Raw genomic sequence first — 17,818 nt, 5'->3', positions numbered from 1 at the left:
AGCAACGATCTGTCGAGCGTTAACATGGTGCATGAACGGAAGTTAAAAATTAAGTCACCAACGAGAGTGTTTCGGAGCATCGTGTCTACTTTGTGAATACTAATAATGTTCTAATCTCGATATATGCAGTATTATTATGAACCGGGATAGCGCAGTTGGTAAAGCGACTGAATACGGGCTGGACGACCGAGGGGTAGGAGTTCGAGTCCTAGCAGGGTCAAGAATTTTCTCTTCTCCACGTCGTCTAGACCGGCTCTGGGGTCCACCCAACCTCCTATCCAATGGGTACCGGAGGCTCTTTCCCTGGAGGTAAAGCTGCTGGGGCATGAAGCTGACCATTCGCCTCCAGCTAGTGCTGAGTCAAGAAAATATGGATCTATACATCCACTCCCCAATACGTCTTAATGGCATAGTGTTTAATTAGTTAAGCACAGGGACAACTTTACATTTACGTGTAGTACAGTAGAGTACATAAAGGGCACTCTTTCCGTCTGATTATTTGTGAGTGTTATTCGTGAGAGATGGAGTCAAACTTCGGCCTCGACGCATCATTCGATAACACGTAGGACTGGAAAGGAATATGAGGGAAAGAATGGGAGGTTGATTAGTACGAAAGCTGATATATCACATGATGAGATTTCTGAATGGGTAATAGCGACATTAAAAAATGTAGTCCCTTTCTCATAGGAAACATGAGCGTTTCCGCTGCAATCTCATGGTGGTTACAAATAAATGACCGCTGTTTATTCTGTGACCAAAAATAAACATATAAAAACAATTCACGCTCAAAAGAGAATTTCAGACTGTAATAGAACATTTAGTACTAACTGTAGATGGTAGGTATAAATTAAAATTCCACATATATTCAATTATTCTATTTATAATAAATTATTGTGTCTGAGCCCTCTTCCATGGTTTTTGAGACTCATTATATTAAATTGCCCTTGATACTAACGGTAAATCAGTGATAGATATACAGTCATTAAGGGAATTCATCATTACATCGTATAATGGAATAAGCAATTAAATACAAACTCCCAGATCAACATGACAGACATATAACTAATGGGGCGTTCCAAATTTCTCTCCCTCCCGCATTACGGGTTTCTGCATTTTGTTTTTTATCTCGGATTTACAGTTATCGTCCTGTCCATAAATATTTACGTCATTACTGAACGTCTCTTAGTTCATGTTTTTTTTTTTTTTGTAAATTACACAAAATAATTTTGACCACAGAGAATGTTCATTACTGCATGATTTTAACTCACAACTAAAACGTAACACTTGCCTGCCGCTCCAGGCAAAAGAAAATTCTCTCATATTCTCTCTGTACGCTCAAAACTCTCCTCTATCTAGCGCCGAGGTAAAAAAAGGTGGAGCTATACCTCTAGTCCCCCATATGTCTTCATGGCATATTAGGGTCACGTGTCCGTGTATCCGTGACAAATAATTAACGGATTACGGATTTGACGGAGCTGTTTATTGGAAAATTACGCCAGGCGGAACTACGGAAAATTATCACACACGATAATTATAAAAATTCGTATCTGCGAACAATGATCACACTTTAATATTCCTTGTAACTACGCCACAAGGAGATTTCTGTCGGTTCTTCTCTTGCTGATAACTGATCTGATCTTCCCCTTGGTCTTCTCCCGTATCGACATTTTCCTGTCCAATCTCCTCGAACAGTTTTCATTGCATTGGCACGGACCACCCACAGAAAACACATCGCTGTTCAGCAAAGGATATAATGTACTGTTGTCAGGCGTGTAGTAGAAGTATATTTCTGGTAATTCTGGTGGTGGTAGTAGTAGTAATCCTGGTCGTGGTGGTAGTGGTAGTAGTAGTAATTTTTGTTGCTATGGTGGTGGTGGTTGTAGCAAGTTTACCACCTTCCTGATTGGGCCATCTACGGGTTTTAAAAGTAACTTGTAAAAATATCGGGCAAAATAAATTCAATAATGAAATCAGAAACAAACTTCCTCACTCTGTAACCAGTGAAGTGCTGGGGCAATGACGAAACGTCCAACATAAAATCCGAGGATATGATAACGTGCTGCGTGGTCAGGGCTTCTGGATACTTCCGCGTGCAGCGATAGATGAGTCTGGAGCAATGGTGAAATAATAATTATCAGGGAGAAACCGAATATCTACGCACTGAACTCGGTACTAAGTATTTGCGTGGAGAAACAGCGCCCGTCTATACGGCCATAAGACGGCGGACGTAGTGGGCTATTCAGCGATACTTCGTGACAGACTCTATAGGGGCAAACGATAGGACGATGAACCGAAAATGGATTTAAAATGAGTTGTCGAAGTCTCATAGAAACACTATCGCGGGATTTACCAGGAGGGACGGAGGAAACCCAAGTGAGTATAGCAGGCGTCCGCGTCAAGCACCTCCAGGGGTTCGAAATCTTAATTTCAGAGATACGTGTAACCAGCTGTCAGAACTGTGCCAATTACGTCAGCAATGTTCTCGTGAAAACCAAACTTCCTTCCCTGCTTTGTTTAAAACGCAAGTGAAATGTTAAACAAATGCTACATAATAATTACACTTCCTTGTCTTTAATAACATTATCAAATTTTAAGATTTGGAATAGTAGCAAGATGGATTCTTGTTATTGTTCGACTCGGCACTCAACAGCGAAGCGAAGCGAAGGCAACAAGCTTCCTTGTGTTTCACTCGACAGTGCCGTGCGCAAAGTACGCTTTCTGCTTTAATTCAAATATTGCAGTTCATAATTCGATTTCCTCTTTAACATGCGCAACGCCTCGTATCCAGCTCCGTTACTTACGAGAAAATTTCCTCGAGGAAATGAAATTTCTTATCAAGACAGATCAGAATCTAAAGTTCGATGATTTTTCTGGATGAATTTAAAATGAAATCAGCCATTTAAAAAAATACAGTGAATTCTGACTGCTTAATAAAATGACAGCTACGAAAATGTAGTGAGTATTCGAACACAAAGTTACTATACCAGAATATCATGTAGCTAAGAGATATCTGGATATTTCTCAGCGTTAACGTGCGCAAAACTAGACTAAAGACTTCTCAAGTTACACCACACATCGAGTTAAGACATTAACCAAAACTCCGTACCGGATATCTCGCTGAAAACAGAGACTTTCTTTCTGTAAGGTTGGCCATTCAAATTGTGACGTACTGTCAGAGAAGTTTCAGATATAAAACTTGTAAAACTCATGCATATACATGAAGTACCAACAGCTCTATTGTCGTTGATGATGACACTCATGTGCATACGACATTTCAGACTGTCACTAAGCTCCTGGAATATTTAAATAACGCGATGAAACACCATATATAAAATTGGAACATCCTGTATAATATTTGGTGCGAACGAAACCTAGAAGGCGTTGTGACGGCTCACGAACAAGGGAGTGTATGGACCACAGGCAATGTTTTGTCACGGAGACCATAATGCAGTCACTGAAAGTGAAAGCTCCAGCTTCGCATTCGAAAGGTCTTTGGTTCAAACCTCGGATCCGAAGTTCGGCTATACCGAGCGAGACACCTCACCGAATTATGAATTAGTATTAAATATTGATATCGTAGTTAAATAAGCAACCTAAGAATAAGAAATAGTGTTCCAAATCGGTAAAAGAGAGAAAAATTCAGGCTATGATGCAGTAAGTATAAATTCGTGGGAAAGACATTGTCATAGAGAGGGCGTAACGTAATTTTCCTCGAGACACAACCTATGCTGTTTTTTTCATGGAGGGGGTCGCCATAAATCAAAAGGTAAAGGCAAAGCTATCCCTGTAACAGGCCGACGAGGCCCTTAGGCTTATGAGACGTCGAGGCTCCCACATTTTCTAGATAATCGTCTCACAGATAGCAGTGAAGATGTCAGCCTTATGCTCTGGCCGCCCTTTACACATAGGAAGATTTCCGGTACTTATTTCTGTTGGAGGCTGAGTCGACCCCAGGGCCATAGTGCGGCTGGAAGGATTACGTCAATTGAAAAATGCAGAAGGTAAAGTTGTCCCTGTAATTAATTAATTAAGCACCACACCATGAAGACATTTTGGGGAATGGAGGCATAGCTCCACCATTTTGACCTCAATACTAGATGGAGCTGAGTGGTCAACTTCTCGCCCCTACTGCTTTACCCTCGGGGAAATCGCCCCCGGTACTCATTGGCTATGAGGCTGGGTGGGCCCCAGCGTAGCTGTGGACAACAGAAAGTCTCCACGAATTACTGGCATTGAATGAAAACCGTGACAACAAATTTGTCTTTTTGGGGTCCATTTGAAGGTACCCCAATGCTGATTGTCGTTCTATTCATTCATCAGTAATCTGTCAGACGACAGGTCCACAGTCTCTTCCAAAATAGTTCCTCCACTTGATGCGATTTAGAGCTTTCTCCTTCAAATGAGAACATCCTCTTCTGTCCCCAAGGTCATCCAGCATCTTCTTACTTCTTCTTCCTCGTCTTCTGGTCACTTCTATCCGCTCCTCTCTCGCATACATGGTATCTCTGTTTTTGGAAAGAGACTATCCAGGAAAAGTGATAATGTGGTAGTTTTTCCATTTGCTTTCCACATCGCAGTACAACAGCCGTTCAAACCACTCTGGTCACGCCTGTTGCTATACGAACTTGAACCATCTCGAGCATCATTTGCTCTGTGGTTCAAGTCGCTGCTGATGACGCTGCTTCCAGAATCAGTTTTTGCTTTTCGGTCTCTCTCTTCGTCTGATGCCTATGGAAGAAGAATAAATGAAGAGCAATTTTATTTTCTTATCTTATTCTTCAACTTAATTTCCTTCTTTTTCGTTTATCCTGCTTCTCCCGCCATTTTGTTTGTTTTCCTAATTTTTGTTCTTCTTTCCCTTAATTTATCTCATTTCTCCTTTTCTCTTAACTCTTTCTGTTATCTTCAGATTCCCTTTATTTCTACCCATTCTTTTCGTTATCCTCTCTTTCCATCTTCTGACTCTCCTTCATTCCTCTACTTTCTTGCTTCATTTCCTTCACTTTCTATTCCTTCTTCGCCTTCTGTTTTATTCCCTTTCTCTTTTCCTCTTAATTTTGTATTTTCCGTCACTTCTCTCTCTACTTCTTCTCCTTCATATTATCGTTTTATCCTTCATTCTGTCCTCATCCGCACGATCCTGCGTTCAAGATCTGAAAGGACTCATAAATACGAAGGATGCGTGGACAGGATCAGCCTGGGAGGCAAGTCACTGCAGGGGCGAACGATCGAAGCTCAGCCTCTGACTAATTTATGGCTGAATCAACCGACCAGAATGGACGGCTTCAATATTCCTTCCTTCCTGACCGAGGGCCACAACACGTGTCCTCCATCTTATCGCCTGTTCCTTCATTCACACAAGAATTATTGTGCAAAGAGCAACAACTACAGAACTTCTTCATGCACGCCATCGCTCTGTTTTTAAAATGTGGTATTTCACGCAGCAGTTTCAGAATTTTCAATTCAGTTATGTGCCACACACTGCTCACGCTGTTTCCTCGACGGAAGGTCGCTGGTTCGGTTACCGATGAGGCCATTGGATATTTTCAATTTACCTAATCCTTCCAGCAGAACTATGATCCTGGGGTCGACATAAATGAGTACCAGGAATCTTCCTGGGGGTAAAGGGCGGCCGGTGTGTAAGGCTGATAACCTCACCACCATCTGTGAGCCGATTGTCTAGAAAATGTGGGAGCCTCGACGTCTGAGAAGCATATGGGCCTCCACGGCCTGTCACAGGGATTGTATAGTGCGCTTGAGAGGGCCCAAAGGCGGTCTCAACGCTGTGGTGAAGAGCGAAATCTCTTACGCGTGATGAGAATCGAACCTTGATCCTCGCATCATCAGACTGACTGTAACGATTTATAACAACTGGCATGAACTAATGATAACTGTAACGGATGGGAACTTCATACATTCCAGTTTCACGTGCGTCAATGGAATTCGTCCGAAATGGCTGATATCGGTTTGGATAATAATCTCGATTATCGCGCTCATTATCTCAACACATGAGCAGTCCCTAACAGGCGGCAGGGACTGGCCGCCCTGCGCTTTGTTACACAACGCTAATGCGCAACATGGAGCGGAAAGGTTGATAGTGGCACAGTGCAGATCCGCTGTGGAGGTAAATGCAGTTAGGTCACCTGCACTGCCACACGTACCGACACGTCCCCACCCTCTCTAACAAGCAGGGGAGGGGGTTCGCGACTCCACAAGAAGTTCTCACGAAGTAACTATGAACGCGCCATAGCTCAAGCGGTTAGTCGCTGGCTTCCCACCGCGGTTGCCCGTGTTCGATCCCGGGTCTGGTCAAGTGGGATTTGTGGTTGACAAAGTGGCGCTGGGTCAGGTTTTCTCCGAGTACTTCGGTTTCCCCTGCCAATCTTCATTCCACCAATTGCTCCACAATCACCCTCAACTATCATCTGGGGCTGGTACAGTAGGCCAGAAGTAGCCGCAGTACAAGGACTTAGTCCCACCCCACTAGCAATCAAAAAAGTAACTATGAACAGTTGCGGTCTTCTGGACCGTTACGCCGTGTGGTTCGGAGACAGCCCGATGTTTCGAGGGAATTAATCGCCTTCATCTTCAAGATCAAAGATTAAACTAAGCAATACACCAATATTTTTCTCACTGCCTTATTCGTTATATTCTTCAGTTAATATGACAGACCGAGTTTCTTACCCATACAAAACTATAGGCAAAATTATAGTTTTCTACATTTTATTTTTTACGCTTTAATTTAGCAGAACAAAAACAAAGGATTTTGAATTAAGTGATTTAAAATATTCCCGGAATTTAATCTGCTATTAATTCAGAAAAAAAGGATAAGTAATTCGTTAATTGAACGCTTGTTAAACGAGAAGTTCGTGTAAAGACGATTCATTCTCCCTTAACATAAGGTAAAGGTAACAAAGTAAAGTTATCCCTGTAACAGGCCGTAGAGGACCACAGGGTCGTGACACGTCGAGGCTCCCTATTTTCTGTACACAACCGGCTCACACATGGCTGTAAGTTTGTCAGCCTCACACACCGGCCCCCTTTACCCCCAGGAAGATTTCTGGCACTCATTTCTGTTAGAGGCTGAGTCGACCTCAGGGGCATAGGGAGGGATTAGGTAAATTGGAAAACCCACCTCATCGGGATGCGAACCTGCGACCTTCCGGTTTGTAGCATAGTGCCTTAACCAACTATGCTACCGGGTGTCCCCTTATTATTAGGTTGTCTGTAATATATTTAACCATTATTTAATTTAGTGAAGCACTGTAATTGTTGTGTTTAACGCACGGACGAACAGCCTCGAATAATGACACTGTTTGTTGACCCGTCTTGTTGTAAACTGTGGATAACGCAGGAGATAAGAAGACAAATCCAGTTATGTATATGACACGCTTTCACGGACATGTTCATGCAGTGACAGTACTGAATGAAATATAAGTTTCCCGTGCTTCTTGCGAGCCAGAAAATAAGGATAATATCATAATTTATCTCTATCAATTTCTTACCTCTTTTAATCACATCACATCAACAAGGTTAAAGTTAATAGAAACAAAAGTAAAATGAACTCCGTGGCCTGTAGTCCGCAAGCGAACTATACCGACCGAGCGACCGCCACTTGCCGGTGAAGTTAGTGCCAACTTTTGCGGATAGAGGATGTCACGTGGTCAGCGAAACGGATCCCCACGGCCTTTAATCTCGGTTTTCTAGACCGGAGCCCCTATTTCATGCTCACTAGTCTGAGTGCGCAGGAATAATTGTGATGATCGAGCTATTAAAAGTTTCCTGAATTCCTCTAAATAATATTTAAATTTCAGTTTCTACCACATAGAAAACACAATGCATCTCCATTACAAAGGCCAACCTGTTGATGATGTTCAGGAAAATGATCGCCGTTTATCTAGTCATTATATAAAATAAATACATGCATTAATTAGCATTTTTCTTTTAACCTTAAAGCATTTGATACACATTAAATACTGCACTTTATACGTTTATACGATTAATTAGCATGCGAAATTCACAATGTAGTCATTATTAGGGCATGAAAATAAACCTCAGTAAGAAACTGACAACGACTGCGACAACTTAATTTAAATTATGTATTTCGAAATACATACACAAGACAACATAAAAAAACACAAATTTTTATTTCAATAATGATATAAAACTTCTTTTTCCAAAGGTTGTTATTTTGTACAATTAAAATATGCAGTTCATATGAAGTTCATTAACGCGTTTACAAAATCCGTCATTCAGCCAGATGAATCTAGTTCACAATTATCCTAACTCTTTAAGATTAATTCTAATATTATTCTCCACTTATGCCTAGGGTAAAATTAAGAATTTATTTTTATATTATTCCCGAATCACAACCTTGATATGATTTATTGTTTCACTTGTCACTAGTTATGTAATTTCGGTTTGGTACTGTTGCAGAATACGAGATGATTATAGCTACGTCACTGACACTGACTGTAGCTACCGCACATGTAGTGCTGCGAAAGCGAGTGATCAATATCTGGTCTGCAGCACCAGTAAATATAACTAGTGCACTTCTAGGTGAGATAATCACAGCTTTAAAACGAATGCCACTCAGAAATTCTCAACTAAATGCTCTCTGATTCCACATTGAGGGGAAACTGCTGGATTGCATTCATTAAAAAAAAATTAAAATCTCGACTGACTAAGCCGCTGAAAATGTAAAAATTTCAACTCTATATTTAATATTTTGTATGCCAAACGTATATTAATCGTTAGAATATTACATATATTTATTTTATTTTAAAACTTAATTTTCATATCCATGTAACTTTTAAAATAAATACGAGAATTCCGTCAAACAAGAGTTGTAAAAGTATGAAAACTTTCATGATTTTTTCCTTCGATTTTGTACGGTGTAATTCTCATAGAGTTATGTGTTATTCAAGTTTGAAAAAGAGTGCAAAAATTTATCAGACTTTTTCACTCAGTTTAATAAATATTTCGCAGTGTTCCGTTCGCTTCTAAAATTATTATTATTATTATTATTATTATTCGTATTACAATTATTATTATTTTATTGTTTTGTTATATATGTATCGCTTTCGCTTTTTTTATTCTTTTGAGCGAGATTACAATTTGGGCTTGTAGATTTTGAATTAGGAAGTTAGAAATGAGGATTTTAACTGAATTATTATAATTATTACTATTATTGTTGTTGTTACTATTATTTGGATGTTATGTTAGCACAAAAATAAGTAAAAATTAATTTAGTAATTGTTATTATTACTAACTTCTATGTGTGTATGTACGTGCATTGTCCTTTCTCGCTAGATAATGACATAACCAGTGGAAATTTACTTATTTTATTTTTCTCAGCCGTTAATGTTAACTTTAATTTTTCTTGGAATTACCATTAATTTAGATTGTCATATTTCGTAATTCTTTTTTGTTTCTATATATTGGTGCTAACATTGTAATTTGCCTCTGCGCTGTTAAGTTTCCACCTAAATAAACGCGATCTGAATTGAATTATTGTTATTATTATTAAAACTGAACAAAAACTGTTTACATTAAGTTTTATTGGATATTCATTAATTATGGAGATCTGTAAATTGTTAATTAATAACACAAGTAATTCTAGAACATTCGTGTCTCTCTTCTACCTACAAAACAAAACAAACCTCATATTATAGCAAATATTGCCACACAACACAATACAAAACATATAAAGTAAAAATATGGCCAGCTTTTACAAATATATATATATATATAACTTGAATTGTGCTGAACTGTATATTTTATTAGTATGAGAGATATTTTAAGATAATGCTCGTAGCTTGTGTTAAGGATCCTTAATTTATGTTAAGAGCTCGACATACGACCCTGTTCTATACCCAGACATTACAACTTCACATTTACTAACCAACTGAATCACATTTCAGGGTAGATAGACGTACAGAAGGAAAAAGTTTGTGACAAGAACGTGTTAATAGTCTGATCTGTATTCATTGAACTATGCATTGCGTCCAGACATCTCCGTATTTCGGATGCCCACGCCTGGGTTCCAAACTTGGTTCTGCAGTGGTCTGAACCGAAACTATCACAACACAATCAAACATGCACAAAGATGCAGTAACAAACACTGAATTCTCACCAGAAGTGAAGCTGAACAAAACCGTCGGTTGAGTTGTACGCATCGTAGTAGGCAGATGTTTTGCCAAGTCTTTAACCCCTAAAGGATAAAAAAATAGGACCTTCTTCAGTAGGAGTGGTGATGTCTAGACAGAACAGAGAACCCAACTGAACACGAGAACTTGAGAGAGTGGTCCACACCATCCCTTACGAAGATCATCTCGGCCAGTCTCTCAAACCCCTCTACCCCTACCGCACCATCTACCACACTTGCGCAAGCTCCCTACACCCATAGTTCACCCCTTTCAGCAAAGATGGCCGACAACATATGCTCACTTTCATATAAACAAAGACTTCTATACTTGGTTCCTCAGGTGTATACCTTCCTTGCTTTGCTATACAATACTAGTCCTTATAGACATGAAGCAACACCATTTATTTAACACTGCCTCTGAGTTTGATCTTAAAGCCCAACAAGGCGTCTCTTTAATAAACCAGTCTTTTTGTCGAAAACCGAGCGTCCATTCCACAGACGCGTACGGTGGTTGGCGGATTCGGGTTTTGCAATTCTAACGCGCAGACGGAGTGAAAGAAGGGGAACGGTTAGGACGGTGTGGTGGGGGGAGAGTGCGAAACTGTCTGCAGGGCGCGCACAGGATCTCGCGCATGCGGAAGTCCTACTCTAGCCCTACTATAATGTACTATACAGATCCACGTAATACGTCACTCAAGGTACCCCCTCGTGAACACCCACCCCATACATTGGCATCATTTCTCGCGCCCATACACCCAGCTCTTATGGGCACCCTACTTTTTTTTCTTATTAGTGCAATGGCATTTTTAGTACAAGTTTGCTATACAATCTGTTCTGAAAACATTGTCAGACAACCATATAATGCGCTCCTTAAAATGAGAATTCTTCGCAGATTCCCTTTTAACTTACTTACCTACTTACTTACTTATGAAGCTGAGTCATTGAGGAACCGCCAATTCTGCAGCTACTCAAGAATTTCCCAGCATTTTATGGAACCCGAAGGTTCATTACCGTGATCACAAGAGCTCTCCACTGGTCCCTATCCTGAGTCATATCAATCCAATTCATACCATCCCATCCTGTCACTCCAAGATCCGTTTTAATATTGTTCACCCACCTACTCCTTGGTCTTACCAGTGATCTCTTTCCTTACAGCTTTCCCACCAACATCCTATATGCAGTCCTCATCTCCCCCATTCGTGCTACATGCCCTGCCCACCTCATCCTCCTTTACTTGATCATTCTAATTACACTCGAAGAAGAGTACAAGTTATGAAGCTCCTCATTATGCAGTTTTCTCCAGCCTCCTGTCATTTCACCTCTCTTCGGTCCATATATTCTCAACACCCTGTTCTCAAACACCCTTAATGCCCCCATAACTTGGGGGGGGGGATACCAGAAGTGCTACCTCTCAGTTGCCGAACACGTGTGCCCAACTGACGGCACACAAGTGTTCTGCCAGAGCGCATCCTCCAAATCTACAGGTACAACCCATGTCGCAGAGACGAACCCTGGACTTCAATGTCGAATATTATTGATTCATAACATTCACATTTCCAGCTTGAGGCTAGAAGCCCTGCAGCCCTGTAAGTTCCGTATGTGTTCTTTGTTCGCTCTTTATGAATTTCCAGATCTATGAACATACTTGAGCCAAACCTGGCATGGTGATATAGACTTCACTAGATGATCTAGACGCCCAACCCCCTAAGCTATTTGTTTCAAGCACTGTCACGTGTAGCGGAGGAGAACTGGTCACTAATAATTTTGGATTATAGATTTGATCATTGAATTTATTGGGTATTTCGATTAAAATTACATTGGATTTCCACAGTCCACACCTAGAACTCCTTGAGAACTATTCCCTCATTGTTCTCACTGCCCTCTCTGTCTGGTTGGTTCTTTAACTTCTGCTTCTCTGTTCTCTATTCACTTTCCTCAGCTCTCAGCTCTGTTGACTGAGTCCGCTCTTATCTTCGGTGGTGGGACGGTCTAGAAGACACCTTCTCGAAGGGTTCTGTTTCGGGTTTCCGATGTAACGGCATCCAGCGTACTGCCCAAGTGGCAATACGCCGATTCCATTTCTATATCACTGGTTGCCGCAGGAAGATCGTTCACTGAGCCGTTGCCCGGCAATGGACGTCTATTGTTTTCCAACTTCTATATGTATGCTCTCAGGCGGCACGTCACAGTACTAAAAATAAGAACGTTTCTCTACTCCCGAGGACCATTTTTCGTGGCACATTTTTGTGAATCAATGAGCTTAGAAAAACAAAATATACGCGTCGCTAATTCTGAATGCCTTTCTGTTGTACTCCTTGAGATAATGAATTTACAGCTTCCTGAAAATAAACGGAAATAATGGGAAGTGCTTAGAAAGGGGAGGGTTTATACTCTCCCTTAGACAATACTGCTGTTATCTCTGACTATTCACGTTCTGTTTAATAATAAAACTCCATTCAAATAAAACCAGGAACGAATTAATATTGTAACGTGTTTGGAGTAGATACTTCCATGGTAACGCAATAACAGTGGGCCGTTGCGTAGGAATTGCAGAAACAACGAACGCGTTTCCATGGAGACGAACAACAGAAGGCCGTTGAGTAACAACGGATGAGACGAAAATACTTACCAGCGTATAAAGAGCGTTCCCGAAGCAACGGATTGCCGAACACGTGAGATCGAACCTTGGCGAGGGGTGTCCTCTACTCAGTCCTCAGAACACCTACATAAGCCGAGAGCTACAGACAGCAACAACACGAGAAAACCCGTGTGGAGGAGAGGTCGAATACCTCACCGTGACCCTGCGAGTCGTAGAAGGAGACAAAAATGGAAGTCTCAAATATGAGAGAGTAAAATATGGTCGCGAGTCCAAAGGGACTCGGACACGAGAAAGACTGCACTGGCAAGGGCCAGCAGCATATGCAAAAGAGAGACACGTCCTCTCGTCAGAGAGAGGGCCCCACAAAAACAAGACCGTAACTGTCAAAGAGTAGTAAATATCTGGTCATGAGCCCCAGATAGAGCTCGACACCAAGACTTACTGACTGTCAGTCAGTCGCAATGAGACTTTGACTTTGACTTGACAGCAACAACACACCAGTGTGGAGGCGGGGTCGAATACCTCCACCGTGACCCTGCGAGTCGTAAGAGGCGACGAAAAGGGAAGTCTCAATTCTGAGACAGTAAAATACGGTCACGAGTCCCAAGGGACTCGGACCCAATAAAGACTGCGCTGGCAAGGGCCAGCAGCATATACAAAAGACAGACCCGTCCTCTCGTCAGAGAGGGCGCCACACAAAATCAAGACCGTAAATGTCAAACAGTAATAAATATCTGGTCATGAGCCCCAGAAGGGTGCTCGACACCATGACTTACTGACTGGCTGACCGTCAGTCGCAATGTGACTGTGACTATGATTATGACTATGACAGCAACAACACAGTTGGAAGATAGTCGCCATACAAGACAGTTGGAAGATAGTCGCCATACAAGACAGTTGGAAGATAGCCGCCATACAAGACAGTTGGAAGATAGCCGCCGCCGAACACAGTTGAAATGATAACAGTTGGAAGGTGTGTAAGACTGAGTGTCCAATAAAGATTCGCTGAATCCGAGAGCCATGTGAAGTTATTTGTCGCGTGACATACCCAACACGTGACAATATTTTAAACGATGGAATACAGGGTGAGAACCGTCAGTTCTTCATATAAATTATCAAATTGAACACGAATATCGTAACATCGCTCATAATTGCAATGGGATGTTTAATTCCTTTACAATTCTCCAGTACAGAAAACCCTGGCTAATCCGGTTACAGGCCGGTTATGGTAGACGAGCGGTCTAAGGCATGTAGTCTCTTCGCTCGCCGGAAGCCAGGATCGTGGGTTCGAAATCCACACAAGGCATGGATGTTTGGTATGTGTTTATTCTGTGTTTAGGTAGAGGCCTTACGACGAACTGATCACTCGTCCAAGGAGTCCTATCGTCTGTAAAATTATTATGAAACTGAAAAATCAGAGACCAGGGGCCAAGGGGGCTGTAGAGCCAGTGAAAACAAATCTGGTTTAAGTTAATCTGAACGTTGGAAAAACCGGATCGAACTATTAAAAACGATAAATGCTGTTTTCGGTTGAATACATAACTTAAAAAGGCACTTGGCGTTTAGGAGAAAGAAGATGAGTCACTTGTCTCTTCAGACAAAACGTAATAGTTTCTTCAAACCTATATTATAGTACGTTTAAAAAGACGTAAAATTTCTGAGTCTTCTTTCATTCATCGGTAATCTGTCAGTCTCTTCCAAAACAGTTCTTCCACTTAATGCGATCTCAAGCTTTCTCCTTCAGTTAAAATATCTTCTTCGGTCTTCTTCCTCGTCTTTTGGGCACTTCTATCTGCCCCTCCGGTTTGTTTGTCTCCAGAGGAAACATCTCGCATACATGGTATCTCTGTTTTTGGAAAGAGACTATCCAGGAAAAGTGATAATGTGGTAGTTTTTCCATTTGCTTTCCACATCGCAGTACAACAGCCGTTCAAACCACTCTGGTCACGCCTGTTGCTATACGAACTTGAACCATCTCGAGCATCATTTGCTCTGTGCTTCAAGTCGCTGCTGATGACGCTGCTTCCGGCATCAGTTTTTGGTTTTTGGTGTCTCTCTTCGTCTGATGCCTACCCTTTGACCTGTCCAGCAAGGGAGGCCCTGCCAGTAGCTACGCTACCGCTGGTATAGCTCTCAGGGTCCTTGGCATACTCAAACCCCCTCACCACGATAAGGTGGAGACACCAACGAGGGAGCTGAGTCTTCTATCGATGAATAAATGTACTATGTTTTTGTAGTTTTAAAATATAGACTTCACAGCAACTTTTTAAATAATTTTCATCAACGCTAATTTTATTATTAAATTTTCCATTTATTTGTCTTCTGATTTCTTTATATTTTAGGGCTACTTTTCGCTTCACTAATCCGGATTATCTCTGCGCCCATATTAATCCGAAATAGCGAGGGTTACCTGTATTACATTTCCTTACTATAAATGTGAGTTATGTCCCTGTAACGTAGGGTACATCAGTTAGAAACATAAAAGTAAAGTCATAATAAACAGGCTTGAAACTTAAGCAACAGTTTCAACATTAAAAATGGTGTCACTTTTTCGAACCCCATCATCAGTCTAGGTTTTACATTACACAACAAAGCGTTGGCAGTGATAATGTGGGAACATTAACTAAGAGGCATTATGGGTATACACGTCCATCAATAGATAACATTCCAGCCCAGCCTCCAACACAAGCAGGCCTGCCACCGTGCAAGAAGAATATGTATATATAAGCCATTCAGGAGCTTAAAAAAGAGATACCAACTTTCTAACACTATAGAACTATACATTACGTCAAGAATAGAAGTTGAGAAATTGAATTAACGTGTCTGGATGAAAGTTAAAATGAACTTCAGGCTATGATACGAGTATGCAACCCACAACACGAACGTATTCTTGTTCTTCTTCTGCACTTTTCAGTCATACAGACAGCCCTCGTAAGTGCTAACGAACTAAGTAATCAGTCAACTGACTGCCTAATTTCATATAGCAGAGTTCTTGATAACCTGACAGTCGCTCGGGTACTCACGAAATTCACCTAATTTTTTGGAAGCTGAATTTTCATTTCCGTGGTCCCTTGAATCAGCCACAGGCTTTCATCCTGAGTCAAATAAATTTATTCCACATTTACAGGCTTATATAATATCCATTTTAATATTATCCTCATATCTACGCTTAGATATTCCATGTGGTCTCTTGCTTTCGACTTATCCGACTGAAAATTTTTGTACGCATTTCTTATTTCTCCCATATGTAACACACTCCCTCCACCCAATTGAACCTGCTTGAATTTGTAGGATTTGAGGTGCTGACACCGGTGGTTATCTTCTGGGATATAGCGCAGAGTAGACCGTTGAAAGTCAACCAACGTTTCGAAGGAATATATCGCCTCCATCTTCATAGTTGAGAAGCCGCGCAAGATACCAGCGTGGAACCAGATGGCAAGCAGAACTTTGCTCGGCTTATTCGTCGATCCTGAACATGGAGGCAATATGTTCTTCCGAAACGTTGTTTGACCTTGAACGGTCTGCTCGTGTTATATCCCTGAATACAGTACTCCTTTCTGGGTTCATCGCCTTAAATATACGCCACTGCTTGATTATTACTTATTTGTTTACTTGACTTGCTATTTGATACCGTAGATAAGAGTCCTACATGTTAGCGAATGATGCGTCGAGACCCACGTTTAAAGACATCTCCCACCAATAACACATATAAACATTGAATCGCACATCGTGTACTTTATATAATATTTTGCACTTCACATATCCATATCAAAATATTAACAATACCCACAGAATAGACTCGATACACTCGCTCGCTTGTGGCCTATTACACAACTTAAGGTCATGATTCTTTGCTATGATAACCAGGGACTGCGTAATGAAAATGGTAAACTCAAAACTACTGGGTTTTTGGATTTCTGGATTTATTAGAATACCGGAAGACCGACGAGGTCCAAAACCCAGTAATTCTGAGTGCTATACACCATCGTCAGATCCCTTAAAATCTACCAATGATAAAAATTACGCCTTGTGTCGCGTGATTTCACGTAGTGTGACTATTGACGGTTTTTTAATTGATTACCGGATTTATTGGACAATTTGATACATAGTGTGACTAGACTACATCTTACGGGTCACTATTACATACACAACACACACACACTAGTGTCCACAGTCACGTCTTCACTAGCCGTTGCTTGGTAGCGGCTTTCATGAACCACAGCAGCTCTCTGAGTAACTCACTAACCCATTAACTGATTGCAACAAGTCAAAGTCACATTGCGACTGACGGTCAGTCAGTCTGTCTGTCTTGGTGTCGAGCCCCGACTGGGGCTCATGACCAGATTTTTTTTTCTTTACATGAAAGTTACTGTCCTGTCCATTTGGGGCGCCCTCTCTGACGAGAGGTCGGGTCTGTCATTCGTCAGTCATAGTGTGTGTTAGTAAGTCCACTGTCAGTATTTACATATATTTACAAATTTAATCTTAATTCCTATTTCTATGTACAAGCTAACTGGCACTGCTTATAACATCTCGGCACGGACAGAGTAGAAAACACATGCAATTGTTGTATTCGTGTCTGTTGGGGTGATCACGTGATCGCTATTGAGCTATTGCCTAGCAACTGAAGTTATTTTCAGAGCCATCACTCATCAACGACTAATGTATAGTTCCTTATTTCGCGGTCGTTACCTAGCAACGGGTCTACATGCAGCAATATATAGAAGGATAGAGTATCGAAATATATCCTTGAGTGATGCACTCGCTAATTCCTGCTGGCCTGTATCTGTAGGATACATGAAAGCGTACATTAAGGCAGTAGAACAAGCCCTGAGGTGCAGTAGGTATAATCCTGTTTATGTGTTAAGTTCCAGGTTCGAACATTGGCAACAGACACCGACTCTCATGACTAAATTTTCTCTGATTCTGCTGTTTTTCTATCAATTCTGAAATATTGCCTGAGAGATACCATTTACGTTCCTTTCAGTTCATTATTCTCAAAAACGTCACCACTCGGCGCTCTGTAATGGGTGACTGAAAAAGCGTTCTTGAGCCACTCGTGTAGTTTTTAT

The 17,818-nt window shown here is 41.1% G+C and overlaps 1 long non-coding RNA gene across 1 annotated transcript in view; it reads left to right on the top strand.

Moving 5' to 3' along the window:
- The window catches only part of LOC117282598, a 90,426-nt gene extending 80,210 nt beyond the window's left edge, over positions 1 to 10,216 (top strand). The window contains exon 3 of the long non-coding RNA XR_004513400.1: positions 10,139 to 10,216. This is a non-coding gene — a long non-coding RNA (uncharacterized LOC117282598). The remainder of the gene's footprint in view (positions 1 to 10,138) is intronic.
- Positions 10,217 to 17,818: the final 7,602 nt, after the last annotated feature.

Source organism: Cryptotermes secundus, unplaced genomic scaffold (assembly GCF_002891405.2).
Source record: "Cryptotermes secundus unplaced genomic scaffold, Csec_1.0 scaffold815, whole genome shotgun sequence".
NCBI classification, from domain to species: Eukaryota; Metazoa; Arthropoda; class Insecta; order Blattodea; family Kalotermitidae; genus Cryptotermes; species Cryptotermes secundus.
This window is presented reverse-complemented; position numbering and strand designations above follow the sequence as displayed.